The sequence below is a fragment of the Sceloporus occidentalis genome, unplaced genomic scaffold (genome assembly GCF_023333645.1).
Source record: "Sceloporus occidentalis isolate IW3139 unplaced genomic scaffold, rSceOcc1.0.p SCAF_4, whole genome shotgun sequence".
Classification (NCBI taxonomy): domain Eukaryota; kingdom Metazoa; phylum Chordata; class Lepidosauria; order Squamata; family Phrynosomatidae; genus Sceloporus; species Sceloporus occidentalis.
This window is the reverse complement of record NW_028316984.1, coordinates 127,605,234-127,632,561: the sequence shown is the minus strand read 5'-3', so window position 1 is coordinate 127,632,561 and position 27,328 is coordinate 127,605,234. Positions and strand designations below refer to the sequence as shown.

General features: G+C 38.9%; 1 protein-coding gene across 7 annotated transcripts in view; it reads left to right on the top strand.

Moving 5' to 3' along the window:
• LOC149314598 (leucine-rich repeat-containing protein 4C) overlaps positions 1–27,328 on the top strand; it is a 1,025,265-nt gene that overhangs the window by 939,622 nt on the left and 58,315 nt on the right. Inside the window, exon 1 of one of the 7 annotated variants that reach the window (XM_089521466.1) lies at positions 12,694–12,770. The exons of the other annotated variants lie outside the window; for them this stretch is intronic. The gene's annotated coding sequence lies outside the window, so the exon portion shown is untranslated. Of the gene's footprint in view, positions 1–12,693; positions 12,771–27,328 lie in introns of those variants that run through there. 7 annotated transcript variants of the gene reach the window in all.

Genomic DNA, 27,328 nt, shown 5'->3' with positions numbered 1-27,328 from the left:
TGAACCTAATCTCTTCCTCCATTGCCATCCCCTTTATTATCTTGAATTTTGTGGGGTTTTTTAATTGTAACTTTCAGGGCAGGGAATTGTCAAATTTACAATTTATAAGCAGCTCTGGGAACCTTTCTGGCTGAAGGGCAAGGTGATAAGGTTTTAAATAGACAAATTAATTAAATAAATATATGTGAGAATAGCATGATTAAAAAAGAAGCTACATTTTCCAAGGACAAGAGTAATTGTGTGCTCTTCATTGGAACAGCGAGACCTGATGAAATGAGGAAGACAATGGTTTTCAGAACCAAGGAATGAAAGAAAAGATGGATAGAAGAAAGGACAGAAACAAGGACAAAGTCCGTTTGAACAGCATGAAATTGTCCAGCTGTTCCTCATTCATGATATCTGTGGCTAGTCTGGCTGGCTGGCCATTTGTTTGGGAGGTAGTTGTTTTGGCAGTGTTCTCTGACCAGTACAGAGTATTAGAAAAGTTTAAAATAAAAAGACATCTAAAAAAAGGACAAGAGATAGCTGAGGTGGAAAGAGAAGGCTGGAGATGCTGACCGTTTGGTCATAGTGTTTGAAAGCAAATGAAAAAAAAATGTAAAATTAGAGGCTATTGTCTTATAGCAAGAGAAATTTAAGCACAGACTATAAGGGTAGAAGAAAAGGAGGCTGCTTCTACTTCCAAATTTCCCCTGCAATGCAGGGGTCTGTCTCTGTAGTAAAAAGAAGAAAGATATATAGTAGACTGAGTAGAGAAATAGGATTGCCTCCTCCATATAGCTTTTGCCTGTCTTGAGACCTTAAAAACACCAGAATGTCTTTCGGACCAGAATCTAAGAAATCTCTCTTTCTCTCCTGATGATTTGTGACATGTAGAAGTATAACAATATTCCTATGCCATTGCATAGGTCTTCATTCATTAATTAAAGGGTGACAGGAACATCATTAGTAGCATTGTTGGGCTTACCACATCATGGCAATGGAAAAAATTATATCTTTTATTTTTAAAAAAAAATCTGTATAAATAATTAAACATGGCTTCTGGTATAGCTTGGCCTAAATAAAAGATCTGAATGTGTTACACCACTTACTAATCAAGCTGAGTCTTCGTTCCCCTTGATGAATACAATCTCGTACACCCAGTTAAATGATACACTGTGCTTATGTAGCCATGTTTTGATTAGGCACAGATGCATTTAATTAGCAGTTTGTTTGATCAATTAGAAAATGAACCCTAAAGTCACCTACTTGCTTAGATCTGCTTTGAACAAGGATTTTAATCTTAGTGATGACTCCTAAAGAAATGAAGAGGAAAGAGTATAATTAAGCCATTAGCACATGGAGGGAAAACCTTTGCTAGGTATGAAGCAAGGAAAGCAAAATAGCCTTAAATGCTAACTGTATAGATTTCGAAACAGAACAGAGTCAAGTGGCTCATGAGGTGCGCAATGGGATATGACGCTATAAACTGAACTCACATACACCCCATCATTAGTTGTTTGAATATTCTCTCAGTCAGTAATGACCAACTGTGAAATTTTCACAAGTGCTGGGTATTGATTTTCTTTCTCCTCCTACTCAAATCAATGGTGAATACCCATTGACTTCCCCACTGGAGCAGAGATATATCAATATCTGAGTGCTTTTGAAAATACCATTTGACATAAACATAATTACTTATGTGACTACAGAATTTACGATGTAGCATCCCACTTTCTCATACCTATGTATATGTATGTGTCTGTGTGTGCATGCATAGCATTTATGTTATAAGGAAGCACAAGTTGACACCCACTCCATCAGGCAAATTTTTACTCTTTTAATACTTAGACTGTAAATGATTAAGGTATTTGATGCTGCCTGGTATTGGATTAATGCTTCTTGAGACAGGATAACTGTGGAGACTGTCAAAGCTCACTGCCTAGTTGTCTTTGACAAGCAGTACTAAAATTTAAATGGGAGTTCTATAACTAGAGAAAGAGCAAGAAGGATTTAAACTAAGGCTTTCACGGCTGGCATACATAGTTCTTTCTGGGTTTGGGGGGCTATGTGGCCATGTTCTGGAGGAATTTGTTCCTGGTGTTTCACTTGCATCTGTGACTGGCATCTTCAGAAGTTGGTGGCATGGAAGTGAGTGGAGTATATATACTGTGTGACCTTTGGATGGGAGGAAGTGATTTACATGTTAATATCTGTGTTGCTCTATTGTTGAATGGCAAGGCCTCAGGGTGGGAAGATATCTGAGAAGATATGTGTTTCTAATCAGCAATCCATTGTCTGTGGGGAAAACCCCTGAACCGATGATATTCCTTTGCATGTGTTGAGTCTTGATTTTGGTGTTTTTCAGGACTGGTAGCCAAACTTTATTTACTTTCAAGGTTTCTTCTTTCCTTTTGAAGTTGTCTAGGTGTCTGTGGATCTTAATGGCCTCCCTGTGAATTGTGACCTGATAGTTGTTGGCATGGTCTAGAATTTCAGTGTTTTCAAGCAGCATTTTATGCCCTGATGGTTTATAATGTGTTCTGCTACTGCTGATTTTTCTGGCTGGCCCAGTCTGCAGTGTCTCTCATGTTCCTTGATTCGTGTTTGAACCCTGTGTTTGATGGTCTCTTTGTAGGCTTGTTCACAGTTGCACAATATGTGGTAGACCCCTGCAGCTGTGAGAGGGTCCCTCCTGTCCTTTGCTAAGCGCAGCATTTGCTGGATTTTCTTGGTCAGTCCATAGATCATTTGGAAGTTGTTTTTCCTCATCAGTTTCCCTATTCTGCCTGTGACTGCTTTGACATATAGTAAAAATACATTCCCTTCGGGTGGTTGTTTTTCTTCATACCAGTGTTTTTTTCTGAATCTGGCAGCTCTTCTGATGTCTGATTTGGAGTAACTATTAGCCTGTAGAGCCCAGTGTGGGTGTTTCAATTCATCTTCCATACCTGGCCCAGAGGGACCTTGAAACTGTGGTACACGCCCTGGTAACCTCGAGACTGGATTTCTGCAATGAACTCTACATGGGGCAACCCTTATACCAAACCCGGAAGCTTCAAATGGTGCAGAACATGGCAGCCAGGCTGGTCACTGGTGCGTCCAGGGCCAGCCATATAACACCGGTTTTAAAAGATCTCCATTGGCTGCCCATTCGCTTCCGGGCGCAATATAAGGTGTTGGTGATGACCTATAAAGCCCTAAATGGCCTGGGCCCAGGATACCTGAAGGACCGCCTCTCCCTGTACATTCTGCCCCGCACCCTCAGAACATCTGGGCAGCAACTACTTAGGGTTCCCGGGGCGAGATTGGTCTCCACTTCGAGGAGGACTTTCTCCATCGCCGCCCCGGCCCTTTGGAATACGCTGCCCATAGAGCTCCGCTCAGTTACCTCCCTGGCCCAATTCAGACGGGATTTGAAGACCTACCTGTTTCAGATAGCATTCCCCGAATAAGGTCCCATAGGCCCCCCCGCCGCACAGGCAAGGGGATTGGCTAACCTGGGGGCCTTTTGTTCTTGTTTTTGTTGTATGGTTTATGTAATTTTTGTATGGTTTTTAATGATTATTGTGTATTTTAATTGTTGTAAACCGCCCTGATCTTATGGAAGGGCGGTATATAAATAAAATTTTTATTATTATTTATTATTATTAAGTTGTATTTGCAGATCCTTTTTGTGCAGTCTACTAGTGTTTTTATTGTGCTTCTTTTTTGTCCCAATGATGGTTGGAGTTCTTGTGTAGGTATCTGTCGGTGTCTGTCTCCCAACCAAGGGTCACACAGTATATATAGCACTCACTTCCATGCCACCAATCTCTGAAGATGTCAGCCACTGATGCAAGTGAATAAATTCTTCCAGAACACAGTTACATAACCCCAAACTCTTTTTGTTGTTGTTGTTGTTAACTAAATTTATGAACTGAACTGTTTACAGTCTATTTTGAGGTACAATTCAAAATGCTAGTGTAGCATTGCTCTTAAAGACTTGGGGACTGGTTATCTGAAGGAATGGAAGCTTCTGTGTTATTCTGACAACATTAAGAAGGTTTTAAGTGTTAAATATTATTAATATTATTATTATTAATGTTTATTTATATTATGCCATAAATTTGCATAGCACTTTACAGGCATCATCAAAACAGCATATAACACTTGGCTGGGTAAGAAGCCACAAGTTCCTGGCATGCAATCTAAAAGTCATAAAATATAAACTATACAAAATTAAGCATGTTATGCTGTTAAAATACAAACTGGAAAAACAACCAATACATATAGTCAAATATGAAATTATAAAACAATATTAAAATACAGTTTCAACTGCTTTAAAGAAAGTATTTAATTTGGATTTAAAACTAGAAAGGGAAGACATAGTTTGCAGATGTTCAAGGAGGCAGTAACAAGCCCCAAGCTCCTCGACAGCAAATCTCAAACAGGATGATGAGATGAAATAAAGACTGACAGATAAGTGGGACCTAGGTTGTGTAAAGCTTTAAACATTAAGAGAAGAAGCTTGTACCAAATCCTATATGGAATGGGTAGCCAGTGAAGAATTGCCAGAAGTGGGTGACATGATCAAAGCAAAAAGCTAAAAAGATAATATTAGCAGCAGAATGTTGAATGGAAACCAGAGGACTAAGGTGTGACAGTCGCAGCCCCATCCAAAGAGGGTTGCAGTAGTCAAGGCGAGAGATAACTAGGGAATAAACAAAAGTCTTAGTAGAAGAAGCCAATATAAAAGGTCTAATTTTACCAATATTGTAAAGAAGAAATATGCATGACCTGGCTACAGCTTGAATCTGAGGAGCAAAGGACAAAGAAAAAAAAAAAAATAAAGCCAAGGCTACATGCTTCCTTTACAGGATGAATGGGACTATTATTGACCGTGATGGGAAATGTATATTGTAAAGTTGGTTTTGGAGGAAAGATGAGTAGTTCTGTCTCAGCCATGTTAAGTTTTAGACATGGATGAAGCATCCATGATGAGATAACAGAGAGAAATGATGTAATATGTTGTTCAATATCCAGAGAAAGTTCTGGAGTAGAAAAATATAATTGTATCGTAGGCATAAAGATGATATTGAAAACCATACTAACTTATAAGATTATCAAGAGATGGGGTGTATAAAGAAATAACAATGGGCCCAAAACGGAGCCCTGTGGAACCCCAACAGACAAATAAAAAGGGGAAGATACCTGACCTCCGGCTACTACAGCAAATGACCGATTTGAAATATATGATCTGAACCAACTAAGGACTAGGGGGCTGTACAAACAGCCTGACAGGGGCAGCTCTATGCCACCCCTGGAAGCACTGGGTTGTGACATGGCAACCATGTCCCCAATAGGGACATGCCAACATGGTGGAAAAAGGAACCATGAAACACGTCTCCTATTTCCGCCACTACAGGGGCTCCATAAGCGCTATGATGCCCCTTATGTGTGGCACCATTTGGGTGCTGCAAATGAGGGACGTCACCATGATGTGGTACTGTGTAAATGGGTGCATGCCAAGATGGCACCCCAGCCAAGGAAGAAGGGCTAGGAACGTGTAAACACTCCGCCCTCCCTCAGCCCTACTGTGCATGCAGACCAGCATAAACTGCCAGTCTGTATTCCCCCTAAATCAGTAAATACTAGGTTCTGAAGCAAATCTAACAAAAGACCATGATCGACTGTCAAAAGCTGCATAGAGATCAAGGAGAATGAGAACTGAGTATATGCCTTTTGACTTCGCCTCAAGCAGATCATCAGTAATTTTTGTGAGAGTCATCTCTGTGGAGTGCAGAGGACAAAATCCAATTGAAAAGGATCCATGATGGGATTATTAGAGAAAAAGAGAAGGACGGTGACTGGATAAAAGCCATTTACAGCTATGTGCCTCCATTTATGGCATTTCCACCACCACAGAGAGCCACACTATTTTTTTAACACCACATGAAGGTGGTTTCCATATTCCTTTTATTTACCAATGATATTTAAAAGCCTGATAGTGAGTTTATTTTTTTTTAAAAAATCTATTTTTATTTACTGTGTTGTGTATATTCTTGTTCTTACTGTTTTATTCTTTTTAATGTCAATCACCCTGCAAATACCTATTTAAGAGTAGTAGACAAATCCAGGGAATAAAGAAATAATTAGCAATATGCAAATTAAACATTTTGTATAAAAATAATACCACTATAAGAGAAGTTCATTGTTGTGCTTTTACTCAAAGAACCATTTCTGGTATTCAAAGCAGTGCATGCACAGTACAGTTCATTTTGAATTCCCCTTTCTCCTAAAAAAAAGCTACAATATACACAAGTTGATAATGGAAGCAACATCCCTACCATTGTAGTACCTTTGAAGAATGTATGCCTTCTTATCGCCTCCTCTTTCAACCTGTGATCTGAGCACTGGAGTTATTACCATTTTGTATATAGCAACAAAACTGAGGGGTTGTGAGATTAAATCAAGTGTTTTAAAGCAACTTGAGCCTACTGTTTTGAAACCAAGAAATACATCTTATAGAAAAATGGTTATGTGAGCACAACTTACAGAGGTGATGCTCGCACTTTACTTGATAGTATATAAAACCAATATAGCTGATCTTTCTTTCTCCCTTCCACCCACCCAACCAACCAAACTTACTGTAGCCCTAATAGTTTGATACTATTGGACTTTTTTTATGGAGAAAAAGTAATAATATATTGTACTGCTTGTTTGAGTGGTTGGAGCATTTTAATAAACTGGTATTTTGATTTTCCCTGCACATGAAACTGGCAGGCTCTACCCACAGGCTGTCTGCAAATATTGTTCTTTACTGTCCCTGACAGCGTCTAGAATAAGTGCTTCTCCATTCTCTGTAGGGAATGGCTTCCTGCTGCCAAGTTGAGGCAACAGAAGCACTAAGATTATAGATAAAATTGTAGACAAGAAAGGAAATACCATTTTAGGTTTCAGGAATATTAGCTAAAACACAGACTATGTTAAGGAAGGTGTATTTCATGGATAAGGATGAAACTATGGCCTGATACAGACGGGACTATTGGGCACCCTCGTCACGTGCTAGGAGTTGGCTGAGGGCGTAACAATGCCGGTGCCCTGTACAGATGGGTGTGCCATTGTTACATGCAGGATGCCTAGTGTCCACACTTCATGGCACCATTATGATGTTGTCATTGGCGCACTGTGGCATCATAATCACTCCGCAAGAAGAACCCGCTTTTTTCAGGAAGTCCCGTGGTCTGGAGGCTGCGGATTCCCTGTGGAGCAAAACTAGGCACCGGCAGATCACCCTTTTTGGGCAGTCTGTACTGGGCCTATATTACTGTCCAAGATCTCAGGGCTTCTGTGGGGAATATCAAGTTCTTAAGGTTGCCCAGTGAGCCATAGAAGGTTTGCATTCAGGCTTCAGAGTCCCTTTAAAAATGGAATAAAATTGTGCAACATCTGCTTTTTGAACTGGAAGATAATATGAACCTTCTGGATGGGTCAGGTCTACTGGGGGCATGGTCTGTGGTCAATACTGCAATAACGTCTGCACAAAGGTACCTAGTTTTGCTATGCAAATTCTATATGTGCTCATAGATAATTACTATTAGATGGAATAAGAGTCCTTTGAATCAACCAATATCCATTGCCTTTATACTGGAATATTAAGATGGACTGTGACTTTTTCTACAACTACTGGGAGTAACCCATTGAATTGTTATACATTTCAGCATCCCCTGAAGCTATATCACAGTTATAGTTACACCCACCGTAGTATAGAAATCTGTTTGGGTTATGGAGCAAATATATTTGGAAGCATTTTATATCCAAAGAGAAGCATGTAGAAATGTTTCTATATATGAAATATACCTGAATCCTTGATGATAAATATTTCTCCTTCTTTCTCCTTTATTTTACTCTTTTAGTTTTATTCTATCATTTCTTTCTCCCACTCATCCGCAAATCTTTTCTTTCAGGTGATCTTATGGATGTAATCAGAATGTAAAGGAGGATTCAGGAGCAATCAACTTATTAAATTATTTTTAAACCCTGCAACTAGTAAATTACATAAGACATTGCTAAGAGTGATACATTCTTTTTACTTATTTTCATCCACCTATGATCAGGTAAATAAGATCCCAAAACTAAAAATAAAAGATGTAACTATGGACAGTTAGACAGAAGGAGGTGGCTGCCTTAGGCAGATGATTTTGGGTGTCATGAAACAGAAGCAAACTGTTAGAAATATACAAATATTGTAGTTTTATTGCCTGGGGCAGGGACAGAGGTGGACACAGTTGCCTCTGGATTTTCTGCTTTTTATACCCTACTAACAGCTACAGAATAGGCAGATTTTGCTGAAGTTAGGAAAATATCTTAGACAAACCCTTATCTTATCAGTACATAATATGACTGAAAAGTTGAATGATTAATGCAAATATAAGTTGGATTTTTTTAAAAATCTCCTCTTCCTACATTTCTGTATACACATAGCAAAACAATTGATAATTTCCTCCTTTATATGTTTCTTTTTTAATGTAATTCACTCTGGGTTTTGAAGGCTATCTAATTTTCGACCTCTGTGCATAATTTGCAAGAGAATTTTAGGAGGTTATCAGCTGTTCAACAACAGAAAAATAAAACTGTCTTTCTTTGCATAGTTTTGCTATAGATAGAGAATGTTGCCATTGTTGCCGAGATGATTGTTGCAGTGAACAGGATTTTGAGAAGCATCATTTCACTGCAGGAATTTGATTCAGTTCCTTGTTCAATAGCCTTCCCTTTTGAGAAGCACATTCAAACTGATTATTCCCCTGGTCTTAATGTACCACATCTGCCCTGATAAAAATACACCACCTTATCTCTTCCATATGCAGCATATGACATTTTAGCATTTGCAGGATGCAGCTGATGGTTGGAGCTGATTTTTTTGATTTTTTTTAAAAGAACTGGTTGTAGAGGACCAAACTTGTTATCTCAGTGTAACTGTCTAGCAGTGTTTTGCCTGTACATTCAAACCTAGCCACAGTTGTTGATTCCGCTGGCAGTAGGTCAGAGGAATAATCCCCTGACTCCAAAACATCAGTTACGTTCCTTTCTCAAATGTTGCTCCTGAGCTCTGAAAACAAAATGACAGGCAAATAGGAGCAGATGATGGTAGACAGAATTACAGGTTGTTGTTGTTTGGAGGCGAAACACTTTAACAGATTAAAAAGTGTGATTAATTGGTCCATCATTTTGTTACAGATTAATCAGATTAATTAATCAAAGCTAGCCATCTTGAGATGCATATGGAGTAGTCAGCAAGAGAATGAGAATATGTCTTGTGTGGGCTGCTTTAGCAAAGCAAGGGCAGAGTGAAAAGGAACCCAGCACTGTTTTTGTCTTAATAATGGCCTCATGGCATGATCTTGAGAAATGCAAACTCAATTTTTCATCTCCCTTGTTCTCTGATAGAGATTCCAGTGTTTCTGTCTGAGCACTGTATTAATAGTCTCTTGCCCAGTTCACAACCATCTCTAATTTTCTTGATCTTTGTCTTCCTTCTGCCTTATTTCCTATTGTATGGGTCTTTTCCTGGAAGAGGGGGAACCTCAGATTTCAGACTCATATTAAACAGTCTTTAATATCTTTGTGACCTGAAGTTTTTGAAAATCACCCCTGGTGGTAGAAGCAAAAACTTTTCTAAAGTACAAATAAGGTACTGTAAGTAGGAGAATACTGAGGTGGTAAGTTAGCCAATGTGCATGTGTATGTATGAATGGATCCTGACATGGCTATAGTGAACCTCTGTTTTCTTGAAGTATTAAACACATTTACTGCTGGAATTGTTAATTAGAAGGATGCAGCACCATCCTTCTAATCTGGATTGTTTCGAAGATTTTTAGTGTGTCTTGAAATCTTTGCAATAAATGAGTGTACAGTCAGCCCTCTGTATGGATTCCACACCACAGATTCAACCATCAACAAAATTTTGAAAATATTTTTTTAAAAACCTATCCAAAAAGCAAACTTTGATTTTGCCATTTCATATAAAGGATGCCATTTTACAATGCTGGAATCCATGGATTTTGGTATCAATGGGCAGTCCTGGAGCCAAGCCCCAGCAAATACCAAGGACTTACTGTAGTTATATCAGTGCATAGCCAGAAACAAAATTGTATGTTAAAGAAAGTAAGTTTTGTAATTGATAACACTGACTTGATATTAAAAGCCTCTTGGATGCCTCAGAGAGGATAAGAAATATTTTAGATTTTGGGACCAACTTGTGTACACAGGTTAGGAGTATACGTTTCTCTTGCTACTTTAGTCAATTTAGGCATGGGTTTTTAAAAGGAAGCATGGAACCCTGCAAATACAGTAGACTTCTATTTTTTTTTTAAAAAAAAGTGTAGAGCTTTTATAGACCTCTCATAAAGTATCAACTATACAAACTGTCATATAGAAGCTTAAAGTCAAAAGAATAGACCATTGAAAAGTCTGATGCCTTTATTTTAAATTAACCTTACCCCATCACAGCTATATTTGAAGGTGGGCTTTTAACACCAATTATTTTTCTTTTCAAGCTCAGCTTTGGTACTTGGAAGCCCTGATACATGCTTTCAGTGATCTTATTGGGGAGTAATAAGGCCCATGTATCTCCACACACACCAAAGTACTTGAGAGTTCCTCATGTATATGCAGTTCTTCCTCCCCTTCTTCTACAACATATCCATCAACACTGGCAAGATGCAGGACAATCACCAATATGTTGCAGTTTCCTACATATTACGGAACCTGGTTTTTGAGGACACCTGCATTCACAGTGACTAAATGTCCCCGGAATCCTTACGCCTAAAATGGTGCTGATTATACTCACAGCATAGAATCTTTCCAATAGCTTGGTTTCTATACTGTCATATGCTGGAAAGCTCCATGTTCCAGGTCTGTTTGGCAACTTGTACATGCTTGCAAGTTGTCTTACATTCCAAGCAAAATAAAAACTTCATTGTAAAATGACACTGAAGTTAGTAATTCATCTGAACATTATGACTGGAAAATAATCTCATCTAGATTATATGAATAAGAACTTTTGGGAACTTTATTTACTCCTTGTCTAAACAAAGCTCCATGTGTATGTCCTTTATCAGGCTGTGCACTTCTTTAAAATGACAATTTTCAACTCCTGAATTGGAACCGTTTCAATAACCCATGTCCAGCAAAGCCTCACACAGGCATGAAGTAGAGTGTGTGATACGATAAGGCTGTGACTTAAACCCTCAAACACAGATACACAGGAGAGCTCATGGGGTCATATGAACATACAATTCCAGACCAGAGAAAGCAAGTAGTTACTGCATTTTTATAAAGAATAACCCTTTCTTGATAGACAGCACTATATAACCCAGTAGCTGAGAACCTTCTGATTGTAGCTATACATATACCACTAAGACTTAAAGTTCCTAACAACTGTTAATATTTTATATCCAAAGATCTATTATCTTTAGCTGCATTTGTTCAAAGTTTCCATTAGATTGATCAGGGAACTATCTGTGATGAAGCGAAAGACTACAAACCCAAATACTAATCTATTATGATTCCCTTTCCTCAGAGAAGATTTAGGAGCTGAGACAGACAGAAAGGCTGTAATAATAATAATACAATTTATTTATATTCTACCTTTTCCTTGTGAAATCAAGGTGGATTACAAGTAAAAGCATCTCTGTACTCATGCCATCTCTGGAATTTCTTGACCCAAACTGTCTGCAAGAATGGAGATATATGTCTTTCTTCAGATCCTGCCTCCAGGGACCTCAGTTCCTGAACATCTTCTTGCTTGTTTGGCCTATGGACTGCACTTATCATATGCCTCCTAAACACTTATACTGTTTAATCTTGTTTTAAGGGGGTGGGCACTATGTATATATGGATGTATTTTAACTTGTTGTACGCTGCTTTGATTGCCTGGCAAAAATTGCCTCTGCTCTCGTGACATTCCACTAACTGTTTTCTCCATGCACTTACTCATCAAACAGTGTCCCCCCCCCCCACTCAATGAAACCACACATCAAAAAATTGGTTTCTTACATATAATTCATTTTTTCTTAAAATTAAAATCTCCCTTTATGATAGGAAAATCCCACAGAGGTTTAGACCAAAGTGTCTGTCCACCCTTTGTAGTACAAGCAAAGTGAATACTTATATGAGCACCACACATACTTTATTCTCTCTATAACTGCTAGGATACCAGTTTATCACTTGTAATTATATTCTATGTAATTATACTATGACTTTGGTAACATTCTCTGGCTTCATACATTAAGATCTGGTAAATTATATTCATTGTCATTCACTAATTTAATGAGAAAAACAGTCTTACAGTTCCACAGCTTTTAATTTTTCTATGTCCTTACTAACCTGTAGTTTATCACTGTTTTGCATATATGGGTATGTGAAAAGAATGCCTTTACCCTGATAATGAACCTCCTGTTATTTGAATCAATCCTTCCCCATAGGAAATAATATCACTTGAAATGATTAAAACAAGCACTAAAATGTCATTATAAAGTAATGAATTCCTGCTATCAAGCTTACACAGACATCAACTTCTTTAAAACTCTAGACATCTCAAAATAAAGAAAATGAACAGGAGGAGGTTGGAGGAGGAAACTACAAGTGGACTGAGAGCAACAATGTGTCCCCATATTTTTTTTAATCTACTTTCTGCAAGTACTCTATACTGAGTATGCTGCTGTTGCTGAAAACAACTGGTTGCCATTACAGTGCCTTTGAAACAATTCTCTATACCATATCCTCTAGTAACTTCTGCAGTAATAATGGTAAGTGTCTGAAATATTCTAGCATGTTGGCAAGAATAAGGACAAATTTCAAAAACATTTCTATTGTAGCATCTTTTAAAACTGTCAGTATAATTAATGAATATGGTAAGGTATCCTCACATGCTAATCCATATTCTGAGAGCCTTGCTGTGAATCTTGCCTCTTTATTACTTTTCTTTCTTCCTTTGTGTCTATATGTTTATTTCTTTTTCTTAGCTTTGATTTGGATTTAGCATGGAAAAAACCAAACAAACATCCAAATACATCAACATATTCAGGAGTTATCATTCCTTAAGTAACAACTGTAAATTTTTAGAGAAGAATTTCAAAAATGCCCATCTGAAAAATAGAATATTCATTTATATGGTGTGTATATCTGGGACACTCAGTTTTAACCATTGCCTTTTGTTTTTAAGAGCAGCTGCATAATTGGCACAATTTTATATCAGCATTGGTAGCTAAAATTAAGGGGGGAATAGAAGAAGACAGGAAAAGCAGGAACCTTGATGGATTCTTGGAAAAAGCAAAGAAGCTCACAAGCTATGGGGGAATCCAAAGGGTCATAGTAAATCTCTTATTTTCTCTGCAATCCCCCAGGCTGCCTTTTCAAACAGGCATAAAAAACAGAGCATTTTATGTGGGATGTCCCCTTTCCCCCTTAAATAGAAAATAAGCAACCAGAACCCATACACATTTTTTCATAATTTCAAAAGAGCCATTGAAGAGGAATAACGTATACAGCATGTTACAGTCAGTACTTGATTGCCGTATCAAGTGATGAGTTGCATGGAGGAATGAGCCTTCATAAACCTGGCACCGCTAATGGAAGTTCAGTATTAATAAATGAAACTTAAAACAGGACATTTTCCTCAATATTTGACTATGAGACAACATGTTTTGTGAGCTCAAGAGGTATACTTCTCTTTGTGAATAAGCACACATATGTTCTTCTGCAGAAGTGCCAAATCCATGCAGAACATTGTGTTGAAGGCTCATAAATATAAAACAGTTATTACAATACTATACAGGGAATTTGAATATAAGAGTCCTGAACTTAAAGTCCTCCTTAGCCATGGAGCATCTTGAGTAAGTCAGTGTCTTGTGGTTTCAGCCACCCACACAGTTGATTTGAGTAGATGAGGATATATTATAATATTCACTTAGCATTTTGAATAGGGTGAGAAAGAAATCTAGATACATAAAGTACAGACACCCATGGAGTTGTGGGGTTTGTTTGCATTTTGTTTTTTGTTTTTTGTATTTGCTTCTTCTAAACCACCTCCAGTCACAAAACACGTGGAAGAAAGGGGGAAATATCATACTACATTACTGGTGTGTTTGTTTCAGGTGCTATTTCAGGAGTGTTTTCTCTTGTTTCATAACAATAGCAGATAACATTTGCATAAAAAGGGGAGACAGTATTGTAGCTCCCAGTTTTGAGGAAATGGGTTAGTCAGCACAATTTATTTCTAATCATAATGTCAGTTTTGTCTTACAAACAAATGTCTGTAGTTTTCTCATCAAAGCAAAGATTCAGTAAGTATATTCTCCCTATAACTGTGGACATTTTGCTTGTTTTGATCAATTATAAGCACAATCCTTGTTTGAATAATCAGCTTCCCCCACCCCCATAACTTCAAAGTAAGATCTACATTTTGTGAAAGACAGGGTCCACTAAAGCTTGGATGAGTTCCATGTAATAACAAGCAATGATTCCAAAATAAATAATATTTCAATGCAGAAATATTAATTGCTGTAAAGAAAATGCTGTAATTGGGAATTTATTCTGTGGAAAATTTGCACATGGTTGATTTGCATAGAAAATAGTATTTTCTGCACAGAGCACAGAAATTAATAGAACTGCACAGGAATTAATAGATTTGAGTTAAAGTATTTTCCACACAGAAAATACTGTTTTCTGTACAAAACAACCACACGTTGTGCATAGGTCTTGTATTCCAAATAATCTTCCAAAACTTCAAAGTTTAGTTTCAAATGTTCTCACAGTTGGAAGAAAACTGCTGAAATTACACATCTCTACATTGCAGAGACTTTGGGGTTAAACAGACGAGCATAAAAAGTCAGATTCCAGCCAGCTTGGGGGTGTGGGGTACCAGCAACACATGCTCAGATGTGAGCCGGTTTCCATGCATTCCGGCAGCATAGCATTTGCCATGGAGGGGAGGCCCCAAGAAATACCACACTATGCCGACTTGTAAGGAAAAGGCCACAACTTTATTGGCAACAGCTGAAATGTAGGGTTGGCCCACAAAACATGAGGTCTGGATCTGTTATCAACCAATCTGATATTGATTGATGACCCATTTTGCCAGTAGGGTGGCACTTCCTGCCCATAACTCTCTAAGAATTGTAGTCCTGGTGCTGGGCAGGAAGGGCCTCCCTTTCCACCTCCCACCAACCAATGGCAGCATGGCCATGCCAGAGAGAGGCATGCTGGGCTTCCGGACCTGGAGGTTCCCTCTGCCAGCAGCTTCTCCTCCCCACCCCCCGCCCCCAAGCAGCAACACAGCCAGTTCCGTCAGTTGGACAGCTGCCTTTATACACCATCAGAGTTCCATGCACTTCCAGCCGCAGCAGGGCAGAAAAGTCACCTTTTGCCTAACCAAAAAGAAGTGGCTCTTTACCACTCATTTTTCGGCTGGCAAAAAAGCAGACTGGGGCTGAGGCATGCAGTTGCCGCAGCCCCAATTCTCAGAGGGGGTGGCTTCAAGTTGCCCCTTCAGGGCCATCTATTTAATCCCTTAGTGAAGAATTAAATCCCTATTAATACATAATATACATGACCTGCAGTGAGAATGCCTAAAGAAACCATAGGTCTTTGGTTCTTGGTTCTTTAGGGTGTTTTACAAACCAGTGTGAAGCATCTCTCTGGCTTGTCTCTTGCCTGACAAATCAGAAAAAAATGTTGTTTATGGCAAGTTTAGCTCTCTGGCTTATGGCAGTAAGACAAACCAGAAACTCAAAATTAGTGGTCTATGGTATATTTATCGGTTTGCATTCTGCATAGGAGTGATTAGGCAAAAGGAACCAATATACTTGCTTGGTGCATGATGAGCTAGAATTTTGAAGGATTCTGACGTGTCATGGCACCCACGGCTTTGTTTCCCAGTTCTAAATGGTACAACGGATCATTGAAAAGTTTGCAATGTCTGTCACATCATACTAGATTTGAATCTGTTGCTGTTGACATTTTGATTAACTTTTTTTTTAGTCTAAAAGTAGGACATCACTAAAAAGTATAGCCATCCAAATCAGTTGTAGCATTTATGCTTATTACAAATATTGAGCAAATAACAGACCTGCTTATTATTTGCTACAGATGGCAGTTATTTAAGAATATATACGCACATCCTATATTCAGCCAAAGGACTTTTTTTCCCTATGAGAGTAAGATATCCCCATGGGAACATAAATGTATGATTATTTCGCACAAATGAATGACATTCCTTAACAACCTGCAATCTGCAGAACCAGAAACCTTCTGTTCTCTTATTAGAAGGGAAGCAGTTCAGTTGCATAACATGTTCGTGCAGTTTCAAAGAGCCCACAGACTGGATATCATCCACAGGGCTACTTCTGCACTAGAAAAAATGAGCTAGGAATTAGCCTTGTGATTTCTGCTTATGTCACTCCCCTGTTGTAGCAGATAAAATGAATTTGTCACAGCACACCTATGATTAGTGAAATGCATGTCTCTGTGATATTTCTAGAGTGGTAATGACTCTGTGTTGAACTCTGAGCTCTTAATGTAGCATAAGGATGGGCCACCGGGCTCTGAATCTCTCTGCCTACCCTGAAATGCATTTTTCTCTCAGTTGCTCTGCCAAAATCTGTGAGAGTTCAGATTATTATTATTATTTCCATCAGCCCTGAGCCATCCTTTGGAACAGCACAGAAAGTGATAGTTCAAGGCTACTATTTTACCTCTTTTCATTATGGCTGAATGTTGTTTTACTTTCCTCACTGCAGAGAGAAACGTTCAGTGTGTGGGCTGACAGCAGTAAGCAGGCTTTCTCATCCTCATCCCCTGCAGTATAGCCCAGTGGGGATTTCCAGCAATTGGAAACATGTATGCATTCCTGGCTGATCTGTCACCATCTCCACACTGCTATTGCCCGCAGTGCATACCCCATAAATCCCCAAGGCAGAATGCCATTACACACAATATGATTTGTACTGCAGCAGCTGCTGGTGAGATAGAGAGATCTCACAGGATGCTGCACAAGAGGATAGATTTTTCCCGTACCATATCAGTCCATTGGACCATTAAGCCTCAGATATTGCCTCTGGCAATATAGCTGATGTTTCCAACATGAAGCCAGATAGGTGTCTTGGAAACGGAGTAGTGCTTTCATGCAAAATGAAGGAGAATTACTTCTTACACTATTAATAAACAGTTTCCAAATAAGACTGAAGTGTCATACTTAGGCAGACACATATGGAAGAGATCTGTATATGTTGGAGTCTATGCGGGGTTTATGTGTGTGGAGTCTGGGTGGGTGTGTCCTACACTAAACTTCTCAACTGAAGGAAAGGGATTTTGATGTTAAAAGAAGAACGTGTGTTTTCAAAGTCTGATTCCCTTGAGGGGGCAGTCAGTCTCAAAGCTAAAACTCATCCTTTGGATTGAGAGAAAATTGCAAAGGAAGAGACAGCCCATTCCAACCCCACTCCTCATTTCAGTATGAAGGAAAGCAAGTGGCCATTATTCTTGGTTCATCTATGTCTCTGCTTTAATAATAATAAAATAAAATAATAAAATTTTTATTTCTGTCCCGCTTTTTGCCAGGCAATCAAAGCGGCGTACAACAGGTTAAAATACATCCATATATACATAATACCCCCTTAAAACAAGATTAAACAATGTAAGATTAAAAAACTACATATTAAAAATGACTAAGCTAAATAAAAATTCTTTCTTCTGCCATCATTTCATGACTTCATTAGGGTGGCACCTCTATCAATTTGGGTGCATTTTATTTCTTTTAACCCTCGTACACATACACACTCACACATATTGGAAAAGTTCAGGATTTCCACTGCATAGAGATTTTCTATCTTATTCATCTGTGGAGCTTAATGAGGCTGCCTCCCCACTGACTCTTTCTGTGCTGAAACATCTGCTTAAAATGTGTAGTTTGTTCAAGAGTTTGAAAGTTACTTTTAAACAGTTATTAGATTTAGCTGTAGAGCCAAAGGCCCTAGCCAATACTAAGCACTTGATGTAATTAACTTTAAAATAGCTATTTGCTTTCCCATTACTCAAAAGTAATTAAATTACTTTTTAATGTTTTTAATGCACCAACAAAAGACACAGAAGAGCTAGCACTTGAACTTTCAGATACTTCTCCACTACCATTTTGTAGGCCCAACTCCTGTAATTATTAAAGTTACTAAATGTTACAGTTAGATGGCTTAAGGGGGACTGTACTTATCATTGTGAGATACTGTAGTTTGGACATGTCATGAGACAAGATGACTCATTGGGAAAAAATCATGATAAGTGGAAGATTGAAGAAAGCCACATTAAGGATGAATTGATTCAATCAGGGAAGTTACAGCTCTGCGTTTGCCAGTGCTGATCACCATTGGCATCACTAGAGTTGGTGTCACCTCAGTCATAACTCATACTGTCACCTCACCCACCCCCATCCCCCAGCTGCCTGGTGTACACCCCAGCAAGGTCAATGTTTCCTCAGGGTTAGATTGGGCTGCTGTGGAAGAGAAAGGCTGGCCTTCTTGCTGCTTGCCAGAGGTTCTAGTCCACCTGAAGTATTTGCAAGTCCCAAAGAGGCACCATTCTGTGAAGGGAGAGGCATCCAGGAGTTTGTGCACTCAAGACCTTAGGAAAGGTGGCTGCCTGGGACTGATCCCATGGGGAGATAAATGCATATGCACTTACTTTTTTGGCTCCCCCAATGGGGTCTGAAATGCAAGTAACTGAATTGTGGGGGCAGACAATCCAGGAGGCAGGATGAAATTATTGGGTGAATTCAGGGAACATTTGCTGGGGAAAGCTTGGATGCTTGAGGATGCTTGGAGATGCCAGGCCAGTAGTCCATCATAAGTAGTCAATTCGGCCACTTAGGAAGTGAGGAAGCAACAAGAAGTTGGACTTGGACAGCTGAAGTGACTTCATCTGTGTCTCAGACTTTTGTGGTCTACTTTCCTTGTTTGCAACTCCAAAGGGATCAAGGTGCCATTCAATAATGGGAAAGGCCTCCAGGGATTTATCATGGAATGATAGGATCTTGGCCAGCCTTCCTGCTACCTCTGGGCAGATGGACCAGGTCCTTTCCAGGAACTTCACTCTCCAGGAATCCCAGTATATCCTTGGTGAGGCACAGCAGTAAACTCACTGGGTGACAGCCTCCTCTGAAGTGTCACCTGGTACAGTCTGCACTCCTCACACCCTCCTAGTGATACACTTGCTAAACATGTCTATTAATAACAGGATGTCATGGAGTTCTCTCATTCAAAGACTTGCCATAAGCCAACTTGAAAACAAGAATAATTCAGTTACACCTTAGTTACTGGAAACAGGAATTAATCACAATTAACTTTGCAACGTTTTACTTCCAAAGTCTAATTTGTCTCTTATATCAGAGGAAAGGATAAATATCATGAATTCCTTGATTTTGTATCTGTTACTTAAGTTTCTTGCTAAGTCTTATTAAACTCTTGAATGTATAAATGAAGGATTGATTTAGGACACATGAATGACAAGGCCCCAACACAATTCCTCAGCACCCCATGCCCCAACACCCTTCTAGTTTTAAACAAAAATTTAGAAAGGCCCCTCACACACTATTAGAAGACTGAGTTATGGGAGCCATTGCAAATGAAAACCACCCAGGGTGAGGGGGGTTTCTCAACAGACAATGGAACATTAATTAAATAGACAACCTAAGGCCTTGCCATTCAACCACGGAACAATACACAGATTAACATGTAAATTGCTTCCTCTCAACCAACAGTATATATACACACCACTCTCTTCCATGCCAGCATTCTTTGAAGATGCCAGCCGCAGCTGCTGGTGAAATGTCAGGAATAAACTCTTCTAGAATACAGCCTCATAGCCCCCCCAAAATCACAAAAACTCCTGTTTGCTGTCTGAAAACCTTTGAATTCAGAGTTAAATTTACTAAAAATAAAATTCGTCTTCTACTAAAAATACTCTGAGACCCCCAACAGTTTGACAGAAGTCCAAAGGGCTTTAAAAGGCAACATTCTATTTACCATTTATTTATTTATTTATTTATTTTGGTGCTTGGCTCTTAATTTTCTAGCAATGAGAGCAAATTTAGCAATCTGCATAATAGTAAAAATACTGCTGCCTCCTAATAGTATATAGATCTCCAAGGGGGATCACTTTGACAAGAAAAAAATATGTAGGCAAGGGAATTATGTCATAGCAGATACAAATTATGTCATAGGGATTTACATAGTGGGCATCTTAATAAACAATAGGAGATACTCACAACTTCTCAACAGTTAAAGATACAGAATCTTTAGTATGAAAATATAATTAATTAATTAATAATTTGTTTTATTTATATACCGCTATTCCAAAGATCATAGCAGTGAACAGCAAGTAAGCTAATTAGCAAGTAAGCTAATTTGCCCCCAACAGTCTGGGTACTCATTTTAGCGACCTCGGAAGGATGCAAGCCTGAGTCGAGCTTGGGCCCTTTTGCTGGTCTTGAACTCGCAACCTTGTGGTTTCGAGTGAATGGCTGCAGTACAGGCATTTAACCACTGCGCCACCTCCTAAATATTCTATTAAACTCCCTACCCCAAAAGGTAGTGGACATTGAAACGACAAAGCTCTAAATTATTTGTTTAAGGGGGCTACCATGAAGAGTGGGAAGTATGGTTCTAAATCAAATGTCAGATTATTTAAGAGATGACGTAAAGAATAGGTCATTTGTGTGATTAACTAAAAATCCCATGGTTCCAAATAAAGATGAATTCTTTCCTGAAACAGTTTTTTTTAAAAAAAATTCCAGTGGAAGAGAACATGAGAAGAACCTCAATATTAATTCCATAGATGTGCAAGATAGTTTTAGTAGAATTTAATCAGGAAGTTCCTGATGGAATTCACCATTATTCTAGATACATACCTTGGAAAACAAGATTCATTCATGCAGGCCAACTTCAGCCAGTTTAAGGCAAGAGAAACAGGGGCAAACTTTTCTATAGCAAGCAATCTTATTTCAGTCTTTTTGAGAAAAGCAAATGTACCTTGAGGGACAGCTAACAGAGTTCTTACAGAAGAGTTCTGCCCAATATCCAAAGAAAGGATATTTAGATGCCCTCATGTTTCTGCACTATACAACAGTTGTGGGGCCAGTTCTTTGAATATACAGTTGCCCCTTCATTTTCGCTGACTTGAAGTCTCGATTACTCACAGGGGGGTGAGCCCCATTGGCTAAAATGGCATGTGCAGGAGCGTGCAGCCATTCAAGCCAATGGGGCTTGAATATAAGCATTTTTCCATTTTCATAGAGGGGTCCAGAATGTATCCCTGCAAAAATGGAGGGGCGACTGTATTTCCAATGCTCATACAATGAAACTGCCACCTTAGAATTTGAAACAGCAAGTAAAAGACTGTAGTGACTGTGAGGATTTCAGTTTGGCTGTATCCAACTATGACTTGGAAGTCTGGCATCGAACCCAAGTTGCAGGTTATTAACATTATATTTCTGTTCCTTCGGTTTTCATTGTTTCCTTTTTTTGGATTTTCCTCTTCTTAGCAAAACAATCAGTTTTGTATTAGCATAGTTAATAACTAGATGTACCCATGTCAATACTTTCTCAGTCTACGTCGCAAATTATGAAGTGAAAATCATAGATATATCATCATCATCATATAAAGGGACTGCAAGCTGGATGAGGGAAAACAAACTCATGCTGAATCCAGAGAAAATGGAGGTACTCACGATAGGTACCCCAAGTCTAGGGAAGGAGATTTGTCGACCAGGCCTGGATGAGGTCACACTTCCCCTAAAGGATGAAGTTCGTAGTTTGGGAATACTCCTGGACTTGTTCCTACACTTGTTATCTCAAATAGATGTGATAGACAGGAATGCTTGGTATCAACTTCGGTTGATACCCCAACTGCGTCCCTACTTGGACCAAAAGGACCTTGAAGCAGTGGCACATGCACTGGCAATCTCTCATTTAGATTTCTTTAATGTGCTCTACATGGGGCTACCCTCATACCAAGTTTGGAAGCTTCAATTGGTACAAAATGTGACAGCCAGGTTGGTCACTGGTACTTCTAAGTTTGACCACATAACACTTGTGTTAAAATCTCTTCACTGGCTGCTGATTAGCTTCCGGGTGCAGTATAAGGTGTTGGTCATTACCTTTAAAGCCCTATATGGCTTGGGCCCGAGTTACTTGAGGGAACTCCTCTCTCTACATAATCCACCCCGCACTCTCAGAACATCTGGGAAGACTCTATTAGAACATCAAATGACTAGATTAACAATGACTTCCCATAAAGCTTTCACTGCCACTGCTCCTAAACTGTGGAATGGCCTACCAGAAGAGATCTGTCTCATTACCACCTTAGATGCTTTTAAGAAGGCACTTAAAACAGATCTCTTCCAGTGGGCTTATCCACCCGGCCCTGTATAGGAGCCTTATTAAATGAAAGGTTCCACTCCTTTGATTATGACTGCCATGTTTGCTATGATTGTTATGTAATTTTATTAATAATATCAGTATTTTATTGATTGTATCCTTGTATTTGTAATTTGTATCTATTTTATTTGATGTAATCCAGCCTCGATCCGCAGGGAGAGGCGGAAAATATAAATGCATTTATTATTATTATTATTATTATTATTATTATTACATCTAATATTGTAGCATGTAAATATTCCAAGCTACACATTTCTTGTATGACATTGTGGTTGTAAATAATGTGGAAGGAGGCCAAGAGACTCCCTTGTTGTACTTCTCTATCTATTGGTATAGTTTCTGATAATATTCAGTTTCCCCCAACTCTGACTCTAATCCCCTGTACATGCTGGCCTTATGGGCTGGGGGAGGAGTCAGGGTGTAGTATCTACAGGATGCACACCCCAGCTCCATCCTCAAGGTGGCGTGACACCACTCGCAGCACCATCACAGTACTCCCCCGGTGCTGCATCCTCACGTCCACACTATAAAGCCAGGAAACATTTCTATTAAGTGCACCTAACTTTTCCTACAGACACCTTCCATCTCTGGAGTCAAAGACAGAACTGAAGTCTATAAAAGTGACAAATTGGTCTTTTTGGCCCCTTGGAGAATATTTTTTGAGTCAAATGTTGAAGAATAGTTGAGTCCATTTGTATAATTTCCAGGCCCAATTCCATATATGGTTTTCTTTTTAAAGCACAACAGGTTTGTATTCTTTCTGTGTTGATATATAAAGGTATTAAAAATACTTCTTGTCTCTGTTTTCATATAGCTTTTGCTAAAATAAACTTCCAGAGAGCACACTGCACATCAAACCAGCTCTAATCATGAATGGATTGGGGGTTTGGGACAATATTCTGGGGGACTTGAAAAATAAATATATTTCTTCTTTCACAGTTACAAAAAGGACAAACTTTTTTCTTCCTGAGGTCATAATTTGTCTGTAGAGACTGTCAGTGTAGCCATAGCTCTAACTGGGAAAGAAACAATAATTGAATGGGCATATGCTCAGTGTCTGCCTAATGCAAACTTTTAAGTCCTCAGAATAAGAAACATCTGACTGAGAGAGGACCATAAAATCTATCACACTCTTACTCTTCACACTAATATATGTATACAGCTCTGATTTTGGTATCCTGTCTGTTCCATTTCATATAAATAAGTGAAATGTACAAACAATAGCAAAAAGATATTGACCACTTTTTATTAATCTGAGGGTCTTTAGAATTCCTTACAGTGGAAAAAAAATCATCTGATATCATTTTTGTATCTTTTCCATAATTATTTTGTCCTGTTCTATCATTCATGTCTCCAGCAATAAAGATTATTGGATCATTTTTAGACTCAAAAAAGATTAGTGGGAGCCTAATATGAAACATTTTAAACAAAATTGTCATTCTGTTTTGAAATCTAAGGAAGGCAATATGTTTATCATAAATATTTTAATCCATTAGGCCAGATAGTCGGAAAAATGTATTACTGCTGTTATTGACATTCATGTGTAAAATATTAGGGTTATGGCCAAATGAGCTCATAATTGCTAAGCCACTGCATGTCCATCATTTACAGTTAAGTTTGCTTGCTGTGCAGGTTGAGTCTCCCTTATCTGAAATGTTTGGGATCAGAAGTGTTTTGGATTTGGAAATTTTTCAGATTTTGGAATATTTGCATATAGATAATGAGAAATCTTGGAGATGGGATCCAAGTCTAAACATGACACTGAGGGCTTTATTGCACAGGCCCCTGGAACAAGCCTGTCGTGTTACAAAAGGGGGTGTGATGGGAATGGAAGGTGGCATAGAACGCTGTTTACCATGCAGGAGGATGCCATCATCGCTGCTTCTGGAAGTTCCCATCACGTTCCAGTTGTGTCCTAGAGGGGGTGATTTTCAGGAATGGTTTAGAAGCGTTCCTGAAAATCACCCCATCTGAGATGCATCTGGAATGCAATGGGAACTTCCACCGGTGGTGGCATTCTCCTGTGTGGTAAACAGCGTTCTGTGCCGCCTCCCATTCCCATCACACCCCCTTTTGTAACGCTACAAGCACGTTCCAGGGTCTGTGTGATAAGCTTATGATTTATGTTTTGTATATACCTAATACACATAGGCTGAACTTAATTTTGTACACAATATCTTTAATAATTTTGTGCATCAAACAAAATTTGTGTACATTGAACTGTCAGAAAGCAAAAGTGTCACGATCTCAGCCACCCATATGGACAATTTTGAATTTTGGAATATTTTGAATTTTGGACTTTCACATAGTGAGATTCAACCTGTACTACATACTTAGGGAGGGAAGGAAAGATAAGAAGGTAAGATAACGCAGCTTTCTTGAACAAAGAGAATTTGGAACTGGGCACAGAAACTTTTTAAAGTAGTAATGGAGTTCACATCTGCTAGCCTAGGGAGTGCATTATTTCTGCTATGTGGATGCAGACAAAGTATTCCAGAAGAAGCTGGTGATTGATAGCTAGGAAATTATGCTTTTTCAGGAGACACCTCAAGAATTTTGAGAAAAAGAAGGGATTATGTCTTCTAGATGATTAAGTTCAAGCAACAATAGAAACCTTTTAGATGAGAGTAATTAGAAAGGATTTCTTTCAGATTTAAACAATGAAATTTTGGAATAAACATGCTTTCAAAGGTCAAAGATTTCTTGAAAAAATATGGAAATATATTTGATGAAACACAGCATGTGAGAAAAAAGAAAGTTTGGTTTTAGAAGATGAAAAGACATCAGAGGTCAAGATCATGGTGTTGTAAATACACACACACACACACACACACACACATTATTTTTTGGTAGAATGTCTGGGGGCTTAATATGCTTCAAAAAAGGAGAGAAGTATTTCATTATTTGGAGAAAATGAAATTGGATTTAGTCTTTTAAAAAGAAACTCATACAAAGAAAAAAAATGATGAGAGACTTTTGACTAATTTGAAATTGGGAAGACATTTTACTGCTTGAATAAAAAAAAGGAAAAGAGCTGGGTCTGCCCAAGCCTCATGCTGGAAACAATTGCCTACTTCTGGGCCAGCATTCATGTTTCTGGACTCCTGCCATTCACGCATTTGACTTTTTGGCTTCTTTGACCCTTGGACAGTGTTGACATCACTGCTCATTTGTATCCCTGAATTGGGCTGCTTGACAAACACATTCCTCTGGACAGACTTTCATAGGCAAGGACACTTTCTGGGTGCTGGTGATTTACTGCCCTTGCTGGCACTATCAATTGTTTCACCCAGCGGGCCTGCATATGTATTACTTGAATTAGAGCACTCCTCAGCAGCAGTCTTTTTGTCTCTTGGCCCCCTTCCAGCCACCCCTGACCTGTTTAAGATTAGCTGGTCATCTGTGTGGAGGCTAAGTGGGAATTTTTGCCTCCCTGCTTGGGCAATTCCACCCAACCACACCTCACCCCACAACCCTGCACAGATGTCATAAGGTTTGAATTAATTTTTGCAGAGTTGTTAAATAGGCTAATTTGACCAATGTTAAACTGAATGTGTGGGATTGTAGGATTGTGGTAGACTTCTAGATGTGCCATATAGGGTTGATAAGTCATGCTAGGGGCCTGCTGTAGCTCTTTGTGGCCTGTATTCAGGATATGGTCAGCCCTGTCTAATCACTGTTAGCATCCATCTGAAGCAGTCAAGCCTAGGCCAGGGATGTTGATAGTAATTGATTGTCTTTCCCACCATAGTGAATATTGCTAGATGGGTTGAGGTGGAGCCCATTTTCCTCACCTGACAATCTGGGGGGAATCCGCCCTCAGGATCAGCCATTCGGCCTGTGGAATTGAGTGTGTTTCCCACACATTCATTCCTTTGCAGATACTAATGGTTCAATTAATAAAGTGGTCCTAATTCAATCTTATTTCTTTCTCTTTGCCATTTTGTTTCCACTTCCGACTGCAATTTAAAACAATGATGACCATAACACATCTACAAATTGAATAAGATCAATTATGCCCCAGGGGTTTTAATGATGCTGGAATGACCCAATTGTTGATGCCAGCTGGATGTCTGAGACTGTTGTATAACTGTGGGACCACAGCAGAGAAGGCTCTGTACATGTCCTCTTACGATGCATTGCTCTATTTCATGGGAAACAGGTAAGGGCCTCAGTTCTTGGTATTCAAGTAGAGGTGCTTCCATTTGACCTTTTTTTACCAAAGACATGAGGGTGTTTTTGCTCTTCTCGTAACTACTGACATATGTTATAGGGAATAACACACTTTCTAAAATATGTGATACACTAACTCTAGAACTTAGATAGCATGCAGCATTTCAATGATTATGTTATAGTGTGTTAGATGAATGTATTATGGATTAACATGATTTATAGGCAATTAGGTAGCTGGTACTTGATACTTACAGGGCTCTCTACAGCCAAGGGAATGTCAGTTGATGGACCTACTTCAGTTGTTTGTAGGTTACCTCAGACATGCCAGCATGTATGCCAAAGCAAACAAATAAAAAAAAAAATCTTCATTGAGATCAGTTTTCCTATTTTTATACCCTGGAGGCTATATGAAATGTTGGGTACACTATAATTGGATGCAACTTGCAGGTGAAAATGTTTATTTTCTTAGTAGGTGGAAGACAGTGGATTGCACCTTTTATGAGGCCTTTATGGTAATATTATTATAGATAATTGTGCAGGAGAAAGCACTCAAATGCAGCAATTAATGTCCAATTTGCTTTTCAGCAGCCCAGGGCTGATCTGCTATGGTTGTAATGCAGTTTAATGACTGCTTTAGGAACAAAAAGAGTCCTCTGATAAATGTTTGGCTTTTATAATGGGCATCTTTGCAATCTTCCCAGTTGCCATCA